Source organism: Diplotaxodon limnothrissa, linkage group LG15 (genome assembly GCF_057381915.1).
Source record: "Diplotaxodon limnothrissa isolate DT_005_m linkage group LG15, D_limnothrissa_male_GT1.1, whole genome shotgun sequence".
NCBI lineage: Eukaryota > Metazoa > Chordata > Actinopteri > Cichliformes > Cichlidae > Diplotaxodon > Diplotaxodon limnothrissa.
The window spans coordinates 44,283,837-44,308,086 of record NC_140610.1 but is presented as its reverse complement, the minus strand read 5'-3'; the positions used below and the strand labels follow the sequence as shown (position 1 = coordinate 44,308,086).

The 24,250-nt window shown below is 42.2% G+C and overlaps 1 long non-coding RNA gene across 2 annotated transcripts in view; it reads right to left on the bottom strand.

Moving 5' to 3' along the window:
- Positions 1-24,250, bottom strand: part of LOC146618109 (uncharacterized) — a 97,793-nt gene that overhangs the window by 59,553 nt on the left and 13,990 nt on the right. Inside the window, exons 3-4 of one of the 2 annotated variants that reach the window (XR_014906876.1) lie at positions 8,526-8,645; positions 7,164-7,318 (exon numbers count right to left, since the gene is read on the bottom strand). This is a non-coding gene — a long non-coding RNA (uncharacterized LOC146618109). The remainder of the gene's footprint in view (positions 1-7,163; positions 7,319-8,525; positions 8,646-24,250) is intronic. The other variant, XR_014906875.1, reaches the window with a different exon arrangement.

The following is a 24,250-nucleotide window of genomic DNA, read 5'->3' as shown; positions in this document are numbered from 1 at the left end:
TCCAATTCAATTTACTGGGTGAACTGAGAGGTGGGATAAACCCTGGACAGGCCACCTATTTGTCACAGGGCTAGAGAGACAAATAGGTTCATAGAGATGAACAACCAATCACTCACATTCACACTTATGACCAATGTAACACACTTGGCTTTGGATTGTGGAAGCAAGGAGAGAACCCAGGGTTGGTAGATTTGGATCTTAACAGTTACAGAGATTACTGCTGCATCGTTTCGGTAATTTTGTACTGGCCATTGTGTGTGTTTGTGCCTTCTGGCTTTTGGAAGAATTAAAGGTGTCTTTTGGGTAATGTCTAAAAAGGTCAGGGCTGCAGTGCAAACAGCTCATAATATGTGTACGCAGCGCAAATTACTCACTTGGATCATTTACCACACCATCAGCTGTCTACTGTACGCACGCCCTCACCTCCTTCTCCACTTTCCACAGCTTTAAACATCGACCAAAACGAAAGATATCCTGAAGCAGCATTTAACACACATTAATGTGCACAGACACCCACACACACAAATACCGGCATGCAAACAATTAAGACTGCCTGCAAGTGCCCACATGCGGAGTACACACACACACATACATACGTGTATAGACAACAAAGAGCAGCCAGCATCTTAGGAAGTAGAGCAGAGAAAATGCAGGGCTGTTCTTTCCACAGCAGAGCTTCCCCACAGCAAAGCACCATGGGAAATATGGCATGGTCACAACAACAGGGTGCTTCCCTTCCCGACACTTGGAAGACCCACATGAGCGAGCGTCTTCTCCATACTTTCTACCTTTAATTTGGATTCTTAAATGTTGCATTTGACATGTTCTTTCCACAAAGATTTTCCATATTTGAGAAATTATCAATATTGTTTTTCACTTTGATTTTGTTAATAATATTTTCTTTTATAAAAATGCCACACAGATAAAACCTCTCTTAGCTCAACACAGAGGAAGAGGGAGCGAGAGAGGCACCACTTTAGCCTCTAAGCCATGGGGGACCCAGTAGAGTGTTATGCAACTCAGCCATGCCAACACACACACACACACACACACACACACACACACACACACACACACACACACACACACACACACACACACACACACGCCAGCTGTCCCTGATTCCAGCAGTGAAAACTATCTCTATGTCTATTTGTCTATCTCTGCTTCCCTGTCTTTCCATCCCTTCCTCTCACTATCTTTCCATCCATCTCTCTCGGTCAATTTGTCAATCCCTTCTCTAATACACTGCCAAAAGTACGTGGACACCCCTTTCAAGCTTGGATCAAGTCTCTTAGTTTAGTAAACCTCAATGCCACGGCATACAGAGGGATTTTAGACTACTTGATTTGGTTGGTTGGATGTTTTTTCTCCTGCCCTGCCATAACATCAAAATTCCTGCAGCCAGGATTAAAAGGTGACGTCACAGTTCCTATGTCCATCTGTCATATACAGTCTATTTTCTTGACTGGAAAGCACTTTAGGTTAATTCCCATTGTGATTTAACTTGATATAGGATTAACATTTGTGTGTGTCCGCATACTTTTGGCTCTGACTCCCTTTGTCTAACCTTTCCATCTCCCTTCAGTACTTCTCTCATCTCTTTAGTCCCATTTCTTCCATCACTTCACACTGTCTCTCTTTCTCTCTCTCACCATGTCGGTCTGCAGAGTTTCATGTTGCCTGTGGCACCTGTCGCCCCGTGGGGGTGACACAATGTGCGCACACTCACACACACACACACACACACACGGGGTTCGACTTACTCGAAAAGGTGGTATTCATTATTAGAAGTCTTGCAGTGTGTATAGGGGGCTTCCCAAGCATAACACACACACACACACGCACACACACAAGTACCCATTGCCAGCAACCTTCCCAGCAGGGCAAATGAAGACTAAGCACAACCCTTCGAGTTCACCCTCATTAAAGAGACTGTTGCCTGCGTCTCAAACACACACACACACAGCAGTGGCCGGCTGCACAGGTACAGCGGACAAAAGCGACTGACGTCAGCTCTTAAAGGTTACCATAAACCTCCCTTGGTGAAAAACACAGCAGATCCAGCCCGATTCCAAAAAAACACAGTGTTTACCCCAAACTTCTGTTCATTAAAGCCAAACCTCAAAACACAAAGGTTATCCCTGACTTTAATTACAGAAAATCAACACAAAACTCAAATCACCCCACATACCCGCATTTCAGAGGTCACACCTGTGACGCAGTGCCTTGATGGAAACAGTATGACAGATATAAAGATGAAAAGGAAGACTTCATCACTACGCAAGCAAATTTGTCCTTACAATGCAGTCAACAACCGGTTGTTGGAGAATAGTAAATTTGGTAAAACTACTTGATTTTCAGATAAAAGACCAGACCTTTCTTTAGCTCGTCCATTAGTTTCTGTAGCTCTAAAAAAATACCTGTCTTCTTAGAAAGAACATGGTTTCCTGTTCCCATCTAACAATAAATGTGATAGCTGAAATTCTTAACAGTTCTGCTGGCATTTAACATAATTTCCAACAAGCCCTCACCACTGCTATGTTTTAAGAGTCTCGTGGGAGCTGTACCTGGTTTATACAGTTATTCTTTAGGTAACAATTCAGGTTCTTGAAAAAATGTCTAATTGTATTCATTATTGTGAGAGTAATCGCTCAGTTATCTGCATTACTATGTAGAATAGAGAGGTAAGCAATACGATTTTAATAAGGAAAACTGGTCCCAGTGGTGAGCAAAGGAGGGACAGCATTCACAGAAATGCAATTTGGAAACCAGCAGCCATCATGTGATAGAGATTTATCTTCAGATTGAACAGAAAATCTTGCTCTGGCTACAAAAAAATAGCCATTGCTCCAACTCACTGAAAGGTCCCCAAATTGTAATAATAATGACATGTAAATCTGGACCATAAATCTGGTAACTGTAATAATCCAGGATTGGATAAAGTCTGCCCAGAATTATGTGTGAAGGTGCCAGTATAGTGTGCAGTATAGCATAGTATATGAAGGGATCACTGATATGCTGAAAGGCTACTGCGATGGCCTGGGTTTAAGTTTCCCCCGGGCCAGTTCCTGCTAGTAACCTTTGTGTATTTTTGACATATTTTGATAATGTGAATTGTAATTACACAAAAAAAAATCTACAATATGATTTAAGATTTTACATCTTAACGTCTGGGAACTTTAGTTCAATGAGCCAGAGTTTGCCCACTTGCAGAATAGCTTCCTGAATTGCAAATATGGTTTCTCACAAATGACCCCGAGTTAGCCTAAATGCTACTGGTATGAATCCCCTAACACACAGACAACCTGGCTTTCAACCAGTCAAAGGAGGCTAACATCTGAAACCTCTTTTTAAAATGCACCCAGAATATTCTGCACAATTTTGGCTGAACCTTAGTGACAGCCATCTGTCTGTCTGTTTGTATTTCTGTCTGTTCAGCTATTTGTCTCTCTGCATCATCCGGCCCAGGCTTGCCCCACGATGCTAAAATTATTCGGGCTGTCCCCGTGGACGCTCCAGATATGTGCTTGTTTCACAGAAGCCTCTTTGAGACATCAGGGGTATCCAGTTTAGTGTTACACAAGTAAACCATGCCAAAGCACACACATGCACAGTCACATAAAAAGTCTGTGATAAATAGCAGCATGACAGGACCAGGAGGGCAGAGCTGTCCATCACGGCTGACTGAGTCAGAATAACTGACAGGCTTCAATACGCAGGTCACTTTCACATGTAAAGACAAAAAAAAATCAGACCGCATGTGCCCTCGGATGTGGGGTCTTAAGAGGAATGTAATCAAGGTTTTAAATAAGGAGTCTTTCCAAGACAAGATGAATTTTAAAATGAGTTCCCCAATTCTTAGTTAATTTCAGTCCAATTTGAGTAAAGTCTTTTTCTGCATCGTGCCAATTCCCCGATGCCTTTTATAGCAATTATAAAACAGCTCTTGTCCTTTTCCAGATGGGTTTCATCTGTGTGTGTTTACCCATTGTGTACCTGTGAGTTGTCATGGAAATGTGGGGGGAACATTTTGTAATAAGATCCTGTGAGGTGGGACACACTTATCAGCAACAGTCCAAGCTAAAGAAGTGACATGTTCAGCTTGTTTATTTAGAGCCACACCACCTTCCTGACTTCCTGCATCACAAAACCAAAAAAAAAAAAGCATAGTAATCAAAAACAACCAAAGGTAATGCTACCATGAAAGCATTAAGCTTGAATAAGGTAAATTTCCAGCTCAGTTACTGGCATAGGAAGTGCTTTTCAGACTTAAATGACCCAATTTGGCTGCATTTTGGATCAATCGTTGTTAAATAATGAAACAGTATATGTGCTTTAATTCATTTAAGGTTATATTTAACAGATCTGCTAAGGACCAAATTATCTTTATTATATCCTGATATGTAAAACCTTTGATTTTAAAGAGGGTGTACTTTCTTTTTACTATGATTGAACAATTAACATAATTAATATTATGTTTTTAATGTGTCTGCAGTATAAAGAATTGTGTTGTGGTCACTGTGATAAAGATACGTAACAGTGGACTAAAAAAAACTTCCATTAAAAACAAGTATTGAAAAGTCTTATGTGTGTATTATAAGTTAAGTGGAGACGATTCAGTTTGATATCTTCTAAAACATGAAAGTTATGGCACTTTCAGCTTTGAGGGTATTTAAATTTTTTACACTTCTACAGATTCAAATCTACTGAGAAGTAGTTTGTTAAGAGACTCTTACCTTCTCTTCCCCTGTGCTGACAAGAGGAGAAGCTGCCAGGCTGACTCTGTGTGTGCTTGTGTCACTCAGTCAGCCAGTGGTTCGTTAACTAATTAGTAAGCTCGTTTATCTCATTAGGCTCTGATTGATCTGCCAGCTGATGGACTGGCAACTGAGCGCCCCTGTGTGTGTCTGTTGTACGTCAGACGGAGCGTGCTAATCGATATTAACAACACTGTGAAGAGTTTAATTGTTACGCAACCTCATTATCTGGCAGCGACTGCACAGAGGGGAAGGATTCCTGTGTTACACCAATGTCAGCAGAAGGGCAGACTTCCTGTTACTGGCAGGAAATTAGGTCAGGTAGCACGACTAGCTGGCTGCCGGATGATATCTGAATGCCAGGATGCACACCAACACACATTTACATGGGCAGTTGGTATTAGTGTGTTCCACTGGAAGAGTGGCAATGTGTAGGTCTTTTGCTTAGTATTAATCATTTAAAGAACAAGCTAGTCGCCATGAAACTTTATCAAACAAAAACTGAACATCCTTTGAATCTCACTCCTCAAAAGTGGGTCCTTACCGTACAATATAGAGCACCCACAGGTGACTGTTGTTGCTTTTTGGTGCTATATATTAAAAATAATAATAATTAAACTCAAATTAATGCAATTGAATTATTGATGAGTAATCCCAGTCCCTTGAAAATGACAATAAAAAAGTAAATAGTTTCTCATGTACTTCAGTATCCCCGATTGCCAAAACCTGCGAGAACAAGGGCATCAAAGGTTAACTTTCATATTGTTGTTAAATTCGTAGCTAAAACAATACGTCTCGCGTCATTTTCACTTTACTATTACTCCTTTTTTTCTACCTTTTACACTTTCAAATGTGCGCACAACAACACAGCAATTTTCTTTTCTGCCTTTGTGACTTCCTTTGTACCTTTTCCGTCATGTATGTCGATTCTCCCAACACAACATTTCTGTCTCAGTTTTTTCTGAATTTATTTTTGGCTTTTGCCTTTTTTAAATAGCAACAATTATAGAGAAGACAGGAAGGTGGGGGGAGAGAGAGTGGGAGGCTGACATACAGGAAAGGGTTCAGCCTACAGGTCCTGCGCTACACCAAGTGAGCTATGTGGCACCTGGTTGTCTCAGAATTTGATAGATTTTCTTTGTGTAGAGATTAGATGTTATGAATGAGTTTGTTTTTCCATTTTAGCTGCTTCTGTTTGCCAGACTCACTATGACTTACTTCCTCCCAGAAGTGAAAGAATGGAAAGAAACAAATAAATGTGCAGCATAGCCAGCTGACGAGTCACCGGCTACTTCCCGACAAATACAAATTTAAGACAAGTTGTTTACCACCAAAGTACAGATTCTGGCAACCCAGAAAACTTAAAGCATGTCAGGAAAGCTTAATTAAGGTGGCGTGGAATGTTTTTATTTTGTTGTTTTTCCTATAAGAGGGAATGCCACACATTCCCACCTGGCAGCTGCCAGTATAACCACAGCTTTGCTCAACTGGGAGCTCTAGCGGGGCAGGCTTTTGACCTTAGAGTGTAAAGCTTGACTGGCTGCTGCTGCTGATCTTTACAGAACTGAAAATAGAGTCAAATGAAATAGCTAAGTGGCCTGATCTGTGGTATGTTAGCAGCAGTGCTGGGATCTTAATGGGAAAACATTGCTCTTTCTTAATAAATCAGTCTGCACCACATTTCCTGTTTAATGCCATTTCTTAACTCTGTACATGTCAACCACACGCGTTCACTACTTCCAAGAAAAATAAACCTACAACATTGGTTTTACGCTGATGCAATGTAGAGGAAAAGCAGTCATACTTTCATGCATTTGTCAACCTGACAGTTATTACAATGCTGCAGTCACAGAAAAAAAGCAGAGCTCTACATGAATATTACAGGCAAAAAAGGGAAATCAAAAGCCCTGAAAGTGAACTTACACCCACCGAATCAACAATTATTAGTGACTTTCTTTCTTTTGCATTCTGTTTATTTTGTAGCCTTTTTTTAACTTGCTCGTGTGAACTCTGCTCCAAAGCATTAAAATTCCCACAAGACTTGAAGGCAGCATGAGGCAAGTGAGTTCATGCTTTTGAGGAAACAAATAAAAATGTGGTGAAAGGGGCAGTTTTAACATCAGATTCCATTTAATTGTCACAGACAGTAAACCTCAGTTCTGAACTGCATTATGGGAAATGTAGGACATTTCAGGACAAAATAAAAGGCCAGATATCTCAGACCCTTCTAGATTAAATTATGGCAGTTCCTTTCTTGATCTGTCCCTCATGAGTCAGTCAAGTTTTAGTTCTCAAGTTTCCCTTTCATGAGGATAATCTGAACAATAATCTTGAGCAACCGTTCAAGACAAATCTTTGGTAGTAAAGCACCTGAAGCAGTACAAGTCAGCAAAAAAAGCTGACCTTGTTTGACAGCGACATCTAATGAAATGTCTGCAGTCCTTCCCTCCGTTATTTTCTGTATCCTGAGTGTGCAGCCAGCAGGGGCATTCCTGATGAAGTGCATCGATGAGGTGAACCCAGGTAGAAAGCCATTAACCTTCATTGATCCTCTTAGTCTACTTAGATCAATAGCAGAGGAGGAAATGGAGAAGAGAGAGAAGTACAGGAGTCACAGGACCAGCTTTCAAACTCTACTCTGGTAAGATGACACTGATAAAAAAAAAAAAAAAACATATAAGCAGCTCAGTATCAAAACAGTCCTTTCATACTGAGCTGTAATATACTTTGGAGATTCACACACACACAGACTGACACACACACTCTTTTAGTTGTGACTGCCCGTTCACCTTTAGCTTTCCCTGTGACGTAACAACTCAGGGAGGGCAAGGGCAGGCCACATTGCACAAATCTGGCTTACCTTATGTACACACCCACTCACACATACACAGACACACAAAGACACACGCTCACAGCTTTCTGCATTGCCATTGCACCATTCAGCATCAAATATGCATCAAATTATATAAGAGAGCCTCTTATGTAACAGACTCTATCCCCTTCTCTACCCCAGCATGTGTGTGTGTCTGTGTGTGTGTGTTTTCACGCTGAGGTCTATGGCTAATGAAGCCATCTTTGCAGGGGCAAAACACAGAAACGGAGGGCAGAAAGGAGGAGGAGGAGGAGGAGAGCAGAGCTAAATATAACTCTTCTGGCCCTGAGCAGCATCTGAGAAACAGGAAGAAAGGAGCAGAGGGAAGATGTAGAGACGAAAAATGATCGCAGTGGAGATAAGAGGCGAGAAAAGACAAATTCTACATAAAGTTGAAGATTTAAAGATACAGAACAAAATAACTGTTTTCCAACAATCTTTCAATATTGTTTCGTATACGTGCACCTGACTGCTTTCCAGTAATTCCCCAACCTACTGCTCTAGACCCAACCTGCTTCTCTAAACAAAACTCTCTCCAAACAAAGTCTATTCTTTCGTTGTGACCACATGTCATCAGAGGGGGTTATTTTGTACGTTTCCACTTTCCCTCAAGTGCAGGTCAGGACAAACCTTGAGACTCACTCAAAGTGGACAAACTACACGTAAACACTTGGTTGTTTTTGACTATCGGGCAAGAACAGGAACCGTGGAGTCATTAGACCAAAAATAACTTGTTGATATGTGTTGATATGCCCAAAGTCAACAGGGCAGGTGGGAAACCTTCAGTTTCTCTAGAATTCTTCAGCTCAGATCATCGAGCAGCCTTCCTTTCATCGCATACTCACACCGCCTAAGAAAAGCATCACCACACACACACAGACAGAAACACTTACAGCATCGCAGTCTCCCGCCACATACTGTAGCAGCCTCTCTGCCCGCCGCTGGAATCCACAGCTCTGACATTTCTGCCTGCCACAAGCTCAACTGGAAACCTTTAACAGCCTGAGGTCAGCCTGAGAGAGAGATGGAGATAAATTACAGTGTTTGGTTTGGTGAGGAGGCCAGAAACAGTGACTGGGTTCATGAGCAGCAACTTCGTCCCTGTATGTGCCTTTATATGTACATGTTCATGTGCAAATGCATGTCAGGGTGTATGCATGTATTTATGATGTGCTGATTTTATGTAATGTGCATGTTTTTTTCAGTTATTTCCCTAAATCCTCCACAAATAAAGCAGCCAAATAAAGACACACTCACAGGCAACTATGTTAGGTACATAGACTCCCCCATTTGTTAACGTAAATGTCTAACCTGCAATAAAATGGCAGCAGCTCAATACCTTTGGGCATGTAGACACGGTCAAGTTGAACTGCAGAAGTCCAAACTGAGCATCGGAATGAGGAAGAAACGGTGATTTAAGTGACTTTGGAAGTGGAATGGCTGTTGGTGGCAAACCTGCTGGTCTGTATTTCACAAACTGCTGAACTACTCAATTTCCCTGCACAACCTTCTCTAGTGTTCACAGAGAACGGCCCGAAAGAGTGAAAATAATCAGTGAGCTGCTTCGTGCTGACAGGAAGGCAAATCAATTTCTGCCACAATATTCGGATGGTAGGGTCAGAATTTGGTGTAAACAACATGAAAGCATCGATCCATCCTGTATTGTATCAACAAATCAGAGTGGTGGTGGTGGTGGTGGTGTAATGATGTGGAGAATATTTGGTTTGAATATAGTTGGGCGTCCTTTAAATGCCACAGCCTGAGTATTGTTCCCGACCATATCTGTCCATTTATAGCCACATCGTACCCGTCTTCTGATGCCACAAGGCTCAAATCATCTCAAACTGGTTTTTGAACATGAGAATGAGCTCGCTAGACTCAAACAGCCTCCGCAGTAACTAGATCTCAATCCAATAGAGCAACTTTGGGATGAGAACGAACGGGAAATCTGTGATGATATCACTTTGGACCAAATCCTTATTATTAAGTCATAAAGCATTAAGGTGGATCTGACGGCAAAAGGGGGTTCAACCAGGTGAGTATAGTAGTCCAGTATGTGAATTTACATTATGGCACCTTCCCACATTAATACATGACATCGGTTCCTTGTCTTGTGCTGCTAATTAACATGTTCTAAGTGAGCACCAGCCACACAAAAATGTACTGTGTATTGTGAATGTGGGCCTCCATTTAAATTAGATTCACTATTCTAGGATTTCAGATTATATTATTAGTCTTAGTTAATTATTCATGGCTTTGTGTGGTTTTTCCTCAACAGACTACCTCACTGTTGTTTGTCCAGCATACTGTTTAAGGCTCTAGAGTTACAGGATCAGCAGGATGTGCTGGTATCCATGACTTAAATGTTCACTCTTTGGTGAGGTTTATTCACATTTACTGCATTCTTTCATTTTTGATTTTAAGTGTGTCGCATTTTCTTGTTCTTACTTACATTTTTAACTAAGCTAACCAGGAGAAGTATTAAGATATCAAACTGACTTAATGGTCCTAAATGCAGATAAATCACCTCTCCGTCTTCACTGAATTAAAAATTGACACAGCTTAGCTTATACGCCTATATTCACGAATGTGAAACACCTGAAAATATCCCCTAACTCTAATACTTCCCCATAATGTGCTTTACGTTCATGCCAACAATCACACTTTCTGTAGGAACGTCACTATATTTACATTTTTTTTGAAAAACAGGACTTATCTGAACATATTTGCATAGATATTTCTGGCCCTCAGTTGAATGTCTCTGTGTTTAATATCCAGTGGGAATTAGAGAGATGAAGGACAAATTTTACTGATGACACTAAGGTAGTCCAACGCGAAATCGCACGCATGCACACACAAGATGCCTGACAGCTGCTTCTGATCATCCTATGTAGTTTAAGTTCAGAGAGAGGTCTAATATCACCCAGCTGTCAGACAAATCCTGTCACTGACACCGTTTGTGCGTCTGAGTGTGGAAAACACATTAGACACAGATACGTTCAAAACTAACAGTGGAGATATCTGAGCGTCTTTTAATTTCGCCTCGTGCCTCGTCACTTAAAAGCCTGAAACTGAAAAGAGAGCCTGGAGAGAGACCTTACCACTGACAGCCGAAAAGAAAAAGGAGGATCTGTTTTGGATTTTTGGGTTTCTGTTGGTGCATTAGGATGAAAGAGGAGCTGAGGGGAAAGAGGAAAAGAAAGGACAAGGGAGGAAAAGTTAGTCAGAGAATGAGGGAAAACAAGAGGAGAAGCAAGGGGAAAGAGAGCAGATTAAAGGGAAAGGAGCTGGAAGCAAGAAGTTGAAAAGAGAGAAGGGGGAAAACAGGAGATGGGGGAGAAAAGGAGAAAAAATAGAGGAGGAGGAAAGGAGGAAGAAAAGAGAGAGGAGCACATCACAGGGGAGACAAACAGGAGACCAACGAGTTGAGACAGGACAAGAACAGAGGAGAGGAGATGAGAAGAGAGTGGGGAGGAGAGGAGAGGGAGGAGAGGAAAGGGTGATGAAAGGGAGGAGAGGACTGCATCCAGAGACAGATAGACAGAGCTTTGAAGAGGCGGAGGAGGAGGTGGCAGAGGAGGAGGGGGGATAGACTGGGATCAGAGTGAGTGATGGATGAAACAGAAGGCAAAAGGACTGAGTGGTTGAAAGAAGGGAGACGCCTGGATGGAGGGATGGACGGGTTGTGGAAAAAACAGTGAGCGAACCACTCAGAGTGATGAAAGGAGAAAAGGAGCTGGACAACAAGAGGGGAGAAGCTGAAATGTGAAGGGAGAGAGAAAAGAAGTAGTTCTGTTTTTTCGAGAAGTCTGACACGTTTTAGTTACATTTTCTGTAAAAATGTGCACAAAACTTTAGTCGGAAAAGGGAAATTTGCAGTATAGTTTATAAAAGCAGGCGGACAAAAACACAGTCTGGGAGTTTGTGGTAAAGTGGAGGGCTCTGTACAGCATTGGCGGTAATAGGATGTGACAATTTTGCATAAACATATGCAAAATATTCCGACTTCTTTTAGAACTTAAACCTTAGTGAGGAAAAGTTAGACACAGACCATGTGGATTTATCGTCAAACAGTAATGAGTAGCGTGCACACAAGAGGGAACATTTAAATTTAGCTGTCGTGCCATGTCCATCTATCCATCCATTCCCATAACCGCTTATCTAACTTAAGGCGACCGACAGGGTGGATTTCTCCCAGCTGGACAGGTCACAAGTGCAACACTGGGCTCAGAAAAATGCCCGGTTACAACACAGCGTCTGCTTTGACATGATAAAAAAAATGTCGCACTTTGCTCTGAAATGAAACACAGCTGTTGTCAGAAATGCGTCTGAGAAAGTCATCGCCATACATGTGAGAAAGAGTTAATCAGTTATCCCTGAACATCATGGCAACAAACTCCACCTGTTTACTGACAACATTTTACTCTAATGCTGATGCTGTGGTGTGTTCAGGGTAAAGAGAGAGTGAGGGTGGAGAGTGCTGGGAGAGCAGCTGACATGGAGGTGAGTGACACATAAGAGCAAATATTGATAGTTAAAGGGGAAAAAACAGCAATATATTACAAAACACTATTAGAGATTATTGTCTTACACAGTATTTTGGAATTGGATTTCATATTTTGACTTATTACTGCACTCAGACCCAACGCAGTCTGATTAGTAAGATGTGTGTAAGTCACTAAATTCCATCTTGTATTATCTCAATAATCTACTGATTGTCTAAAACATAGCAACACACAGGAAGTGTTAGCTAGACTTGAGAAAATCTCCACATGGCAGTGTTAACTGTGACATTATGTTATAAATACTAATACTAATCTCAAAATGTATATATCTATTAAAACATGATCTAGAATCTATTAACATGTGTGGCTATTCTTCATGCACTCTATGCATGTGAATATAATCTGAATAAAGACCAATTCACACTTTTGCCTCCACAGTATTGTTTTAAACTCAACAGTAACTCATGAATTACTAATCAGTCAAGACCTCACATTATGTCAAACACTGATTGCTGGAATATTTCATCTTTAGTGGGGATAGTGTTGCCAATACGGATTATCATTTTACACATGTAAAGACATATAGATATCCACATATAGCTTTCATTTGTACGTGGAAATGATAAATAAATCCACCAGGATTAAGCTGTTTTCTTAACTCAGCAGTTTCTGTCATATTTCAGGCCTGTTTATAGAACAAAATGATTAGCTTTGGGTCTGATTTTAATGAGGGTGGTCTCTCCCTATGCAGCTACTCTCAAAAAAGCCAGAAATGGTTTTGAAGGTTGTCAAACTACATCTTTATTGATATATACCTAGTTCGTCATTAAGGGTAGAGGGGAGGTCGTCAGATGTTGTTTTCATGGGGGTAGATAAAGAAGGTAGTCAGAAATGCACAAAAGAAATGAACAGTATTAAACAGGCCAATATCAATAGTAGGTTCAATGTGTTACATTTCTAGGGAAGCAGACGCCAGGTTTCAGTGTATGATTTCAGAGAGGTTTGTGGTTATGACTTAGCTACGGCGTAACGTTCCTGCTGAATCATAAATCCCCTGTAAGCAGGCCATGTGTGGTAGCTCTGCTACTATTAGTGTGAATGTGCATGCAAATGCATTTTTGTTAACATTATATCTAGCCTGTTTAGTCTTTGCAAATAAATAGCCATGCTACATTTAAACTTGGTACCAGGAATATTGATAATATTCTATGGCACTGCAGGAAACCACAGTAACTGTTGCTATAAACTGCTGCTCAGCTTTAGTCTTGTATGAGTGACTTGTGTTGTTGTTGTTGGATAGTCTTTATATAACATCCAGAGAAAGTTTGAGTTTTTAAAATGCCTGGAGACTAATGTTCTTTATTTTAGTTTCACAATGATGGAAGTTTATCCCATGAAGGTTTGAAAGGGTGTTAAGAGATAAAATAAAAAATAAAAAAAGGGGGTAGTTTTTTTGTGAACCTGAAGAGGAACATTTAATCTGTTTACTGGAATTAAATTGTGAAGAAAGAACTTATTTGAGCCTCTTCTTGGTTTGTTTTGTTATTACTTCAAGTGGTGCCTTGCTGATAGGCATTTTAAGATGTGAAAAGGGGACACTTGTTTTACCAAGACTTAACCAGTAATTATACATAGAAACATACATACCTCCATAGTTAAACACTTATGTCTGCTTTGAAGACATCAAAAACATTCAGCTGGAGCATATTTTCAGGTCGTGCCAGATTTACTTCGTCTTTGAAGCACTAATTCTTAGCCTGCCAGAGAGCTAACCATCGTTAGCATGTGCTAATCCCCCATCACTTGACATGCGAGAGGTGCGAGAGGTGCTAGCCAGCTGTGCTAGCTTTTAAGCTTTAATACTCTGAGAGTGAGTGAGTGAGCTAGCGTTGAGCTAATCGGTCTTAATGCCATGCATATGGAGATGGCTAGCTACTATAGCAGCAGCTAATCCTAGTGGCTACAGGAACAACCTCAATCCCTTCACTTTTAAAGAATATGTCAATTTTAGCAACTACGGCATAAGATTAAGATTAAAGCAGGGGAATAAAAATAGTGCAAAGGAAAGACAAGAGATGGTAGGAGAGAAGATTGGGCATGTTATTTTGAAAGCATGCACTTGCTCATGTTCATTTCTAAGGTTTATTTATAATAATTATGTCTGAACAAAAGTGCAGAGATAAATATTATTTTATACAAAGGAAGCTTAAAGACAAAAGATGGAGATGCAAAAGAAATAAGGACTCAAAAGGAAAACAAATGAGGAAGTGAGAGAGACGACCTATTCTAAGCTAATCTTTCTGGGTTAAAGAGCAGCTAAATTACCAGTTTGAGACAAACACCAGAGGGTCTTTAGTGTGCCGAGTTACAGTGTGAGGACAGGAAATGATGTCATGCTGGTGTGGGCACAGAAGTATCTCAGTAGCTCTTATCTTTAAGTGCATGTGTGCGCCTCTACAAGTGCTTCACACTGAAGCACCTGCTGCTCGCTTTCTCTCCCTCAGTCTCTGAAATCACAGCCTTCAGACGGACCCCTCCTCCTCCTCTTCCATTTCCTCCCGCTCCTCCTCCTTCCGTCCGTCACATGTTATAAGCCGGAGAGGCAGTGCACTGACATGGGCCACAATCTCTCTATTGCTCTCTGTGTTTCAGGCAGGAAGCCACCAAGTGGCACAGCAGAGGCGAGCCACCTGTTCCTCCCTGGCAGAGGAGATCATGGAGGGATGAAAAGATGAAGGAGGGGGTAGAGAAGCAAAAAGGAAGAGCGGAGGGATGGAGGAAAGGGGTGCAAGAGCAGAGGAAGATGGAAGGGAGGAGTAACAAATTACAGATCATTATAAACAATTTAGAATAAAGGAACAAAAAAGGAAAAAAGAAACCAGGCAGAGAGGTAAAGAAAGGCAAAGGTAGAGAAAATGTTAAGAAGATAGAAGGGCAGCATAGTGAGGAACTGAAGGAGAAGGGGCGAAAGGGGAAACTGAGGACAGAGCAAGGGAAAGATGGAGCCATCAGGATAAGAGAAACTGGATGGATAGTAGGAGAAAAAAGAAACTGGCTGAAGGTAAGAAAGCAGAGAGATTGATGGTAAGGCAAAGGGATGAAAGGAGTTAAAAGGGAAAATGAAAGATTACAAAAAATCAACTGGAAGCAGAGACGGAGCGAAAGGATGTTGGAAGTGACAGGAGGCGACTCGAGGTGGAGAAAGCAGGGGACGCCTAATTACAATCCCTCCTCCCTCTCTCTTGACCTTGTCCTCTCTCCATTCATCACTCCAGCTCTTCCTCCCACAAACATCCTGTTATTTTTTCTGAACACCTCTTGAGCGGAGCAGTCGCCACGTCACTCTGCAGGCCACGAGTGATGCTTCGACTCGATGGCAAAAGAAAAGGAATCGTCCCTGACAGGGTTTAAACTGCACTCTGAAGGTCACCTTTGTGAATGAACAAATGACTTGTGTTGTGTTTACAGGAAGTTTAAAGATGCTTTCAGATTATAAACATGGCCAGTGACTGTACATATGTATTAGCACATATTCATAACACGATTTGATTGGTTAGTGGCAGCACGGGTGCAATAAAGCAGAACTTTTTTCAATTCTTTAACGCATACAAAGTGGAGCAGCAGGCATCATCCCATTCAAAGGATGAGTGGCAAGAAGGCGAAAGCCTGAAACCAGCATCTCTGAATGAATATGAAGAAAAATGCAAAACCTGTGCAGTGCTGGCAACCGCCTGTCCAAACTGGCAACGGAGATGAAGTGAAGACTGAAAGAAGGTGAAATAGTGTAAAACCACATGGATAGATTAATATATGCAGATATGCATGAGCTAAATTTGATGGGTATAGTTTCTCTTTCTCTGACTCACACACGCACGCACGCACACACACGCACGCACACACACACACACACACACACACACACACACACACACACACACACACACACACACACACACACACACACACACATATATAGAGCATGTACAGGAAATGTGCAGGCTGCAAGCGCAACAAAGCTGTCATTTGCATGAGGAACGATGCGGAAGCGAAACTGAGACTCTTTATTGTACCGCACTTTACTCAGACACACCACTATTACTCTCCCTGTCTCTATTTTTCTCTCTCTCTCTCCCTCACACATACACACACACACACACACACACACACACACACACACACACACACACACACACACACACACACTGCTTTCCATGCCATTTGAATGCACAAACAAAGAAGCCAGTGGACTTCTGGTTACATGGAGGAAATGGGAACCAAACTAACTGCTGTTGTCTCGGCAATATTCATATCCCACTAATGCTATTCAAATTCATCACTCTGTTATCTCACTCATGCCCTGCACATACACACACATACACACACGCACATGGATGAATGCACACACACGCACATCAGGAGGGCAACCACTCACTCTGACATAGTACACACGATCGTCAGTCTGCCCTCGACAAGTGTGTGTGTGTATCAGACTCACTCTCCAATGTGATGCTGTCAAGGGCACAGCTTGCATCCGCTGTACCAAGCTGTGGTCACCATGGTTACAGAACATACACTTCTTCCTCTTCACCTCCTTTTTTTTTTACAGTCTTTATGAGAGCACAGTATTTTGTCATAGTGGACGGGTGTGTTTCTCTCACTTCCTTGTCTGCTTTAACCAATGACTCAACAGATGTGAAGCTTTCACTGGTTTGCTGTTCATTACTGGTTTATCTGCTTACTTCCCAACTCACCGTTTAGCATGGTGTCCATTTGGTTCTCTTTTTTTTAAATTAAAATTTTCCTTTTATTATTTCACCTCACTTTTGTGGACTTTTTCTAACTTGTTTATGTGGTCTTGTCAGACTAGGTAAAAAAGTGTGGCTAATATTAGCAGCACTGGTATCGGCGACCTTCATTTTTCGCATTTTACCGTCCTCACATCTGTGCAGAAGTTCATTGATTCATTGTACAACATAAAATCTTTACTTTCTGAATGGCTTGTCTGCCACTTTCCACCACAGAGAAATGGAGCAGGTTGCAGCCTTCTGTCAGGCCTGGAGTCCAGGCTAGTGGTAAGTAGTATCATGAAATGTCAGGAACAAAAGTTTATTTGTGTTGTAGATTAATAAAGCTAGCAGGGAATCAACAGCGGTTTAATTTGAAAACTGCTGCTCCAGTTTTGAGTACATTACCATCAACTTGTGCCAAGCAAACAATGACCCACTTTTAGTAATACGTGCATAGAAATGTTCTCAACCTGCGCAAAACATGAATGTGTCATGATCCTGGGTCCTTTTGACCCAGCGTTTTGTGTTTTCTCTTCGCGATTTTGGTTCTGTTCTTCCTCTGGTTAGTGTTTACTCTGTTCTGCCCGTGTGTTCCTGTATCTAGTCCGCGTTTCTTAGTTTGTGTCCTTTCATGTGTAAGTTCCTGTTTTATTGTGAAGGTCTGTGTCTTATGTGAGTGTTTTCAGTTTGCCTCCCTAGTCTCGCCATGTTAATTACTCCCAGCTGTGTCCCCACCTGTATGTAATCCCCCTGTGTTCTCTGAGTGTATTTAAGTTGTGTCTTCTGTCATAGTAGTTGCTGGTTCGTCTGTGTTGTTTCCCCTCGGTCTCCCTGCGTCTCTTGCGTATTTCCCCGGACCTCCCTGCATCCTCGTTTCTGGTTTGTGTTATTAGCTTACCCAGTTTAGGTTTCCGGTTTCTTGTTTTTCCACCAGTGCTGTTTTGTGCCCACCGTTGTAAATAAATATTCACCTGCACCAGAGCTGCCGCCTTTTGGGTCCTTTTCTACAACTCCACACGGCTTGCCCCGCAAACCGTGACAGAATGAGCACATAAAATCACCACCAGATTTATGACGTATACATACCAGCCGGTTTTGCTCTTGCCACTGTGTTTATGTTGATATATCGGAGTCATCCTAAATCAACGGGCTTGTGCTCACTGTCTGCAATCTGCAGGATAAACTCCAGCTGAAGAAAATTAAATAATAATGTCTGAGGTGCAAGGGGGAAAGGGGGCAGCTGTCCAAAGTGTTTCCATGGAAGTGATGACCTTTAAAAAACTAAAAACTGATTTCCTCATTCATTTGTTTTTCTTGTTTTTATCACCAAAAACGTGTATTTGTAAATGCTGGACATTAAAATAGGAAGAAAAAACAAAGAAGGTAGAGACAACATAGATCCCACAGCCTAACATACAAAAAAGGCCATGTGTAAAAGCCATATAGCTACAAAATCGACACAATTTTAGGTTTGTGTAAACATTCACAGAAATGAAAAGCTAGCTTTATGCCAAATGAAGCTACTGCACAATGTGGAAGAAATCTAAAAAGAGAGAACTGCCCTCCAGTTCTCACAGTACCATCCCCTTTTTTCACCTCTTTATATCAACTAAGTCGCCAGTGACTCATAGAGGTGGGGAGAATTTTAGGGTTAAGCTACTGTCTCTTTTTTATGGAATTTTTACCTGTTTAGAAAACCTACACATAAAAGCTTTTAAAACTAAATCTGCCAAGCTAACATCATTCTACATTTTTCTTCTTCAACAAAACCCAACCCCTGACCTTAAACCGAGGAGAACCTTAGCTCAGGTGGCCTGGTGGATATTAAGAGGTTAAGTTGTTAATTGCATCAACATTACCCCTCCAAAATCTAAGAAATACTTTTTTGTGCTTTGTGCCACTTGCATTCAGTTTCTTTCACAGAAATTCGCGCACACAAGAAAACGGACATGCACGAAGACGCTGTCAGAACAGCTTGTAACTGTCTAGTGCAGCCGTTGACATTTGTCACCTTCGATATCCTCAAAAACCACCTGACACGCACAAGCACACGCAGACATCATATGCATTTTTGAGTGCACCCTGTGCAAGCACTGACGCACATCCTGTGCATGTCTTCTGCTCTGTGTTTGTTTGCATGAGTGTGTAACCTGGTGTGTGCAGAAATGACACAGTGTGAAGTTTAAAGGCCCACACGTTTATGCTTTGAGGTGCAGATAGTAATCTCTGCTTTACATGATCTATTTCTGTGCACGGTCCGCCTCAACCACACACACACACACACACAGAAACAAAGACTCGTGGGTGACAACACATACAGTTATAGAAGAAAGCATGATGTGAGAGCCAGCGGGAGATAGAAAAGAGAAAGACGGAGGATTTTTGGATTACATAGTTCATCTCATCCTTGATACCAAGCCGCCTGTTTCACAGGAAGAGGAAGTGACACCGCTGACTCTCTCTCTCTCACACACACACACACACACACACACACACACACACACACACACACACACACACACACACACACACAGTTTCTTCTGCTATCCATCATATTTGCAACCAACACACATTTGAAAAGCAAAGAACGCAAAAGCCCAGTCCCTAATCTTCAGCCACACACTTCTTCCATCCATCATTTTTAGTGTAATCTTCACCGCAGCAGTCACTTCACGAGTCCTCCTTCATGAATTATCCTCCATCTGTTTATAGTCACTGCTGCATCAGTATTTTTCTTCCAGCACAAGCACTATTCTTGCACAGCTCCTTTACTCTACTACTCCGCTGCTTTGAACTCAAATGCAAAACATTTGTCCTTGGTGATCATTGTCAGGGGATGCTAGTGCTTATGACTGTTTTCTGTGTCTTGACCATTAACCTTCCCATTATTACTGGAAAAGGGGCTTATATCAACTACATTAAAACATTAATGGCCCACAAAAAAAATCATTTTCGACCTGACTTGCATATTAATTTTAATACAAAGCAGCTGTACAAGGTCGGGAATAAGATCTGCATTCAGTCTTTTGATGCTACAAAGCACATCATCTTTTTTTTTTCACACAGTAGTAGTGCGTTGAGGGAATGAATGCATTGTTCATCTGTGTTTTTCTAGTTTCTTGCACTATATGAGGCCGTGGAGGATGTTATTTAGAGGGTAAGCCAAGAATATCGCATAAAAAATTATGTCAAGATTTCTATTTGATTAAGAGAAAATCATAAGATTACACACTCGCTTTAAGATTTTTAAAAACTCAGCATCATGTTTCTTTGTGATCGTGGCATCAACTAGCAGAAAACTAATGTGTCATGTTCAGCATTGGGAAGTTATGTGTAGTACTTGTACTTTCCCTTCTTTAAAAAACCCCAACATGCTAAGTTTATGCTTCCTACGTCAGCGTCTTACAAGACAGATTAAGAATCTCTTTTGTTAGCATGTTCTGGTTTGACTTCCTGATAAAATAAAAGATCATTGGCAAGGACCACAACCTCAAACGGGTTATACAATGCTTACTGATAGGGAATGGTAGATGGATTTTAGGCCTCAGTTAAAGCCTTACACTGAGGTTTGGGGAAGGCGTCGCAGAGGATCAGTGGTGCTTCCCAAGCCAGGCAGATCCCTGTGGTACCAATGACGACAATAAACAGGCACACGAAGCGGGAAGGCATTTATAGACATACAACTGGAAGAGGGGTTTATGAGATCTTGCTCCTGAATTTTGGATAAATTATCCCCAATTGAAAAGAAATGAGTAACGTGAACGAACGATCTGACAGCTTCCAATAACACTGAATTACCGGAGACATTAGCATGACAGTTGTTGTCCCACTGCTTCACCTAAACAGCCAGTCATCTGCTTTAGCTGCTTCAGGAAATATATTGCCAGGGGAGCATAATTACTCTTTATCATAGTAAACTTATAGAGCACCTCATTTTCCTCTTATTTGGTGTTCACAACACCATCTATTCAGCACATTGGTGGGATGAACCAGAAACATTGACCACGTCAATAAAACCTGAAAATTTAACGACTGTGCTCTTAATCTAGCTGGGCCTTTAACTAGTTTCCAGGATGGTTGCTGAGTGGGCAAGACTGCTATTATTATTATTATTATCTTAACAACACGTGTGCTGACTTATTTTTTTTCTTTACTTTGAATTTAGGAGACTTAAAGTGATAATTACTGTCAGCTGAAAACTATTGAAAAATTGTGTAATATTGAGAATTGTTTGGCTTTGCAAATATGACATTTTCAAAATTAAACAAGAAGGATAAAATTAATGCCAAAGTTTTTTTTTCTTGCATTCAAAATTTGTGATTATATTTATTGAGTAGTAATGATTTGTTTAATTCTGTACAACAATTAATTCTCAAGATCCTTGCAAAACGTTTCGGTATTAAACTGTATAAGAAGCCATGCAAAAGACATTTGTTATTTTCTTGTGTTTAGTCTTAGAAAAAGTATATTTGTCCTCAACAACTGGCATGAACAATTTTCTGGTACACACACACACACACACACACACACACACACACATATATATATATATATATATATATATATATATATATATATATATATATATATATATAAAAAACACCCAGCACGCCCCTGCGGGCGGTTTATCCTTCAAGCTCGGGTCCTCTACCAGAGGCCTGGGAGCTTGAGGGTCCTGCGCAGTATCTTAGCTGTTCCCAGGACTGCGCTCTTCTGGACAGAGATCTCCGATGTTATTCCCGGGATCTGCTGGAGCCACTCGCCTAGCTTGGGAGTCACCGCACCTAGTGCTCCGATTACCACGGGGACCACCGTTACCTTCACCCTCCACATCCTCTCGAGCTCTTCTCTGAGCCCTTGGTATTTCTCCAGCTTCTCGTGTTCCTTCTTCCTGATATTGCTGTCATTCGGAACCGCTACATCGATCACTACGGCCGTCTTCTTCTGTTTGTCTACCACCACTATGTCCGGTTGGTTAGCCACCACCATTTTGTCCGTCTGTATCTGGAAGTCCCACAGGATCTTAGCTCGGTCATTCTCCACCACCCTTGGGGGCATCTCCCATTTTGACCTCGGGACTTCTAGGTTATACTCGGCACAGATGTTCCTGTACACTACGCCGGCCACTTGGTTATGGCGTTCCATGTATGCCTTGCCTGCTAGCATCTTGCACCCTGCTGTTATGTGCTGGATTGTCTCTGGGGCATCTTTACACAGCCTGCACCTGGGGTCTTGCCTGGTGTGATAGACCCCAGCCTCTATGGATCTTGTACTCAGAGCTTGTTCTTGTGCTGCCATGATTAGTGCCTCTGTGCTGTCTTTCAGTCCAGCTTTGTCCAGCCACTGGTAGGATTTCTGGATATCAGCCACCTCCTCTATCTGCCGGTGGTACATACCGTGCAGGGGCCTGTCCTTCCATGATGGTTCCTCGTCTCCCTCCTCTTTCTTGGGTTTCTGCTGCCTGAGGTATTCACTGAGCACTCGGTCAGTTGGGGCCATCTTCCCAATGTATTCTTGGATGTTCCTTGTCTCATCCTGGACTGTGGTGCTGACACTCACCAGTCCCCGGCCCCCTTCCTTCCGCTTAGCGTACAGCCTCAGGGTGCTGGACTTGGGGTGAAACCCTCCATGCATGGTCAGGAGCTTTCTTGTCTTTATGTCAGTGGCTTCTATCTCCTCCTTTGGCCAGCCTATTACCCCAGCAGGGTACCTGATCACGGGCAGGGCGTATGTGTTGATGGCCCGGATCTTGTTCTTACCATTCAGCTGACTCCTCAGGACTTGCCTGACCCTCTGCAGGTACTTGGTGGTTGCAGCCTTTCTAGCGGCCTCTTCATGGTTCCCATTTGCCTGCGGGATCCCCAGGTACTTGTAACTGTCCTCTATGTCTGCAATGTTGCCTTCTGGTAGTTCAATCCCCTCAGTTCTGACTACCTTCCCTCTCTTTGTTACCATCCGACTACACTTCTCCAGTCCGAACGACATTCCAATGTCATTGCTGTATAGCCTGGTAGTGTGGATCAGTGAATCGATGTCTCGTTCACTCTTGGCATACAGCTTGATGTCATCCATGTACAGGAGGTGGCTGACAACTGCTCCGTTCCGTAGTCGGTATCCGTAGCCAGTCTTGTTAATGATCTCACTGAGGGGGTTCAGGCCTATGCAGAACAGCAGTGGGGACAGAGCATCTCCTTGGTAGATCCCGCACTTGATGGTAACTTGTGCTATGGGCTTGGAGTTGGCCTCTAGTGTTGTACGCCACATCCCCATTGAGTTCCTGATGAAGGCTCTTAGGGTCCCATTGATCTTGTACAATTCTAGGCATTCCAGTATCCAGCTGTGGGGCATTGAGTCATAGGCCTTCTTGTAATCAATCCAGGCAGTGCACAGGTTGGTCAGTCTGGTCTTGCAGTCTCGGCTGATTGTTAGCAGCTGGATAGCGTAGTGGTTAAACTACACGCCTTTGGAACAGAGGATCGCAAGTTCGATTCCTGCCTGGGGCGTCTGTATCCAGTAAGGGTCCTAAGGCTAGACCCCCTATGCTAAGCAAGCCTACCGCAGACATGAGCGAGACAGATAAATATGAAGGCATGCCGGCTCGGACGTCGCCCGGATCAACAAGGTCCGCGTCAGGTGTTGAGGAACCAGGGCACCCTGACGAAAAGTGGGCTACTGGAACAAGAAGGCATCGGTGGGCAAGGGACGAAAACAGGGCCTTGTTGGAATGCTACTACGCAAGTAACCCCGGCGGAAGGGGCTACATGAATAGGATGAGGGACCTATGGATTCTTCGATACCCAACATCCACAATGACGGCGAAACAACTAGTAGCTCAGTGTTCCAACATTCGAAAGAAGGGACTGCTCTCACAGCTAGAGATTGACGAGGTACAACACAAATGCTACGGCAAGGAGGAGTCAGGACGCCAGGTCAGGGGGGAGATATCATCACCCCCACCCGAGATTGGGTACATAGCCCCAAGTGCGATAGGAGAAGGATCGTTGAGTGCGAGAGGAACTGACCTGAAAAATAGGATCATGGCCAAGCTTGAAACCTGGATCCCCCGTAGCCGGTTACCAAGATTACGTGAAGTACCCTCAGAAGGTTTGCTAGATGATGTTAATGCATATATATATATATATGATGTAAGTTTGTTTGTTTTTTTCTTTTTTTTTACATAAGCCTCATTTGTTTTTTTGGATTTTTTTTTGTATATCAACAGAAAAAGCCACGCCTTCTGTCAGTTGATGTCTGTTAATGACAGTTCCAGTAAAATGCGATGAGGTGATGTCATCATGAACTCAGAAGCTCAAACAGAGACATGAA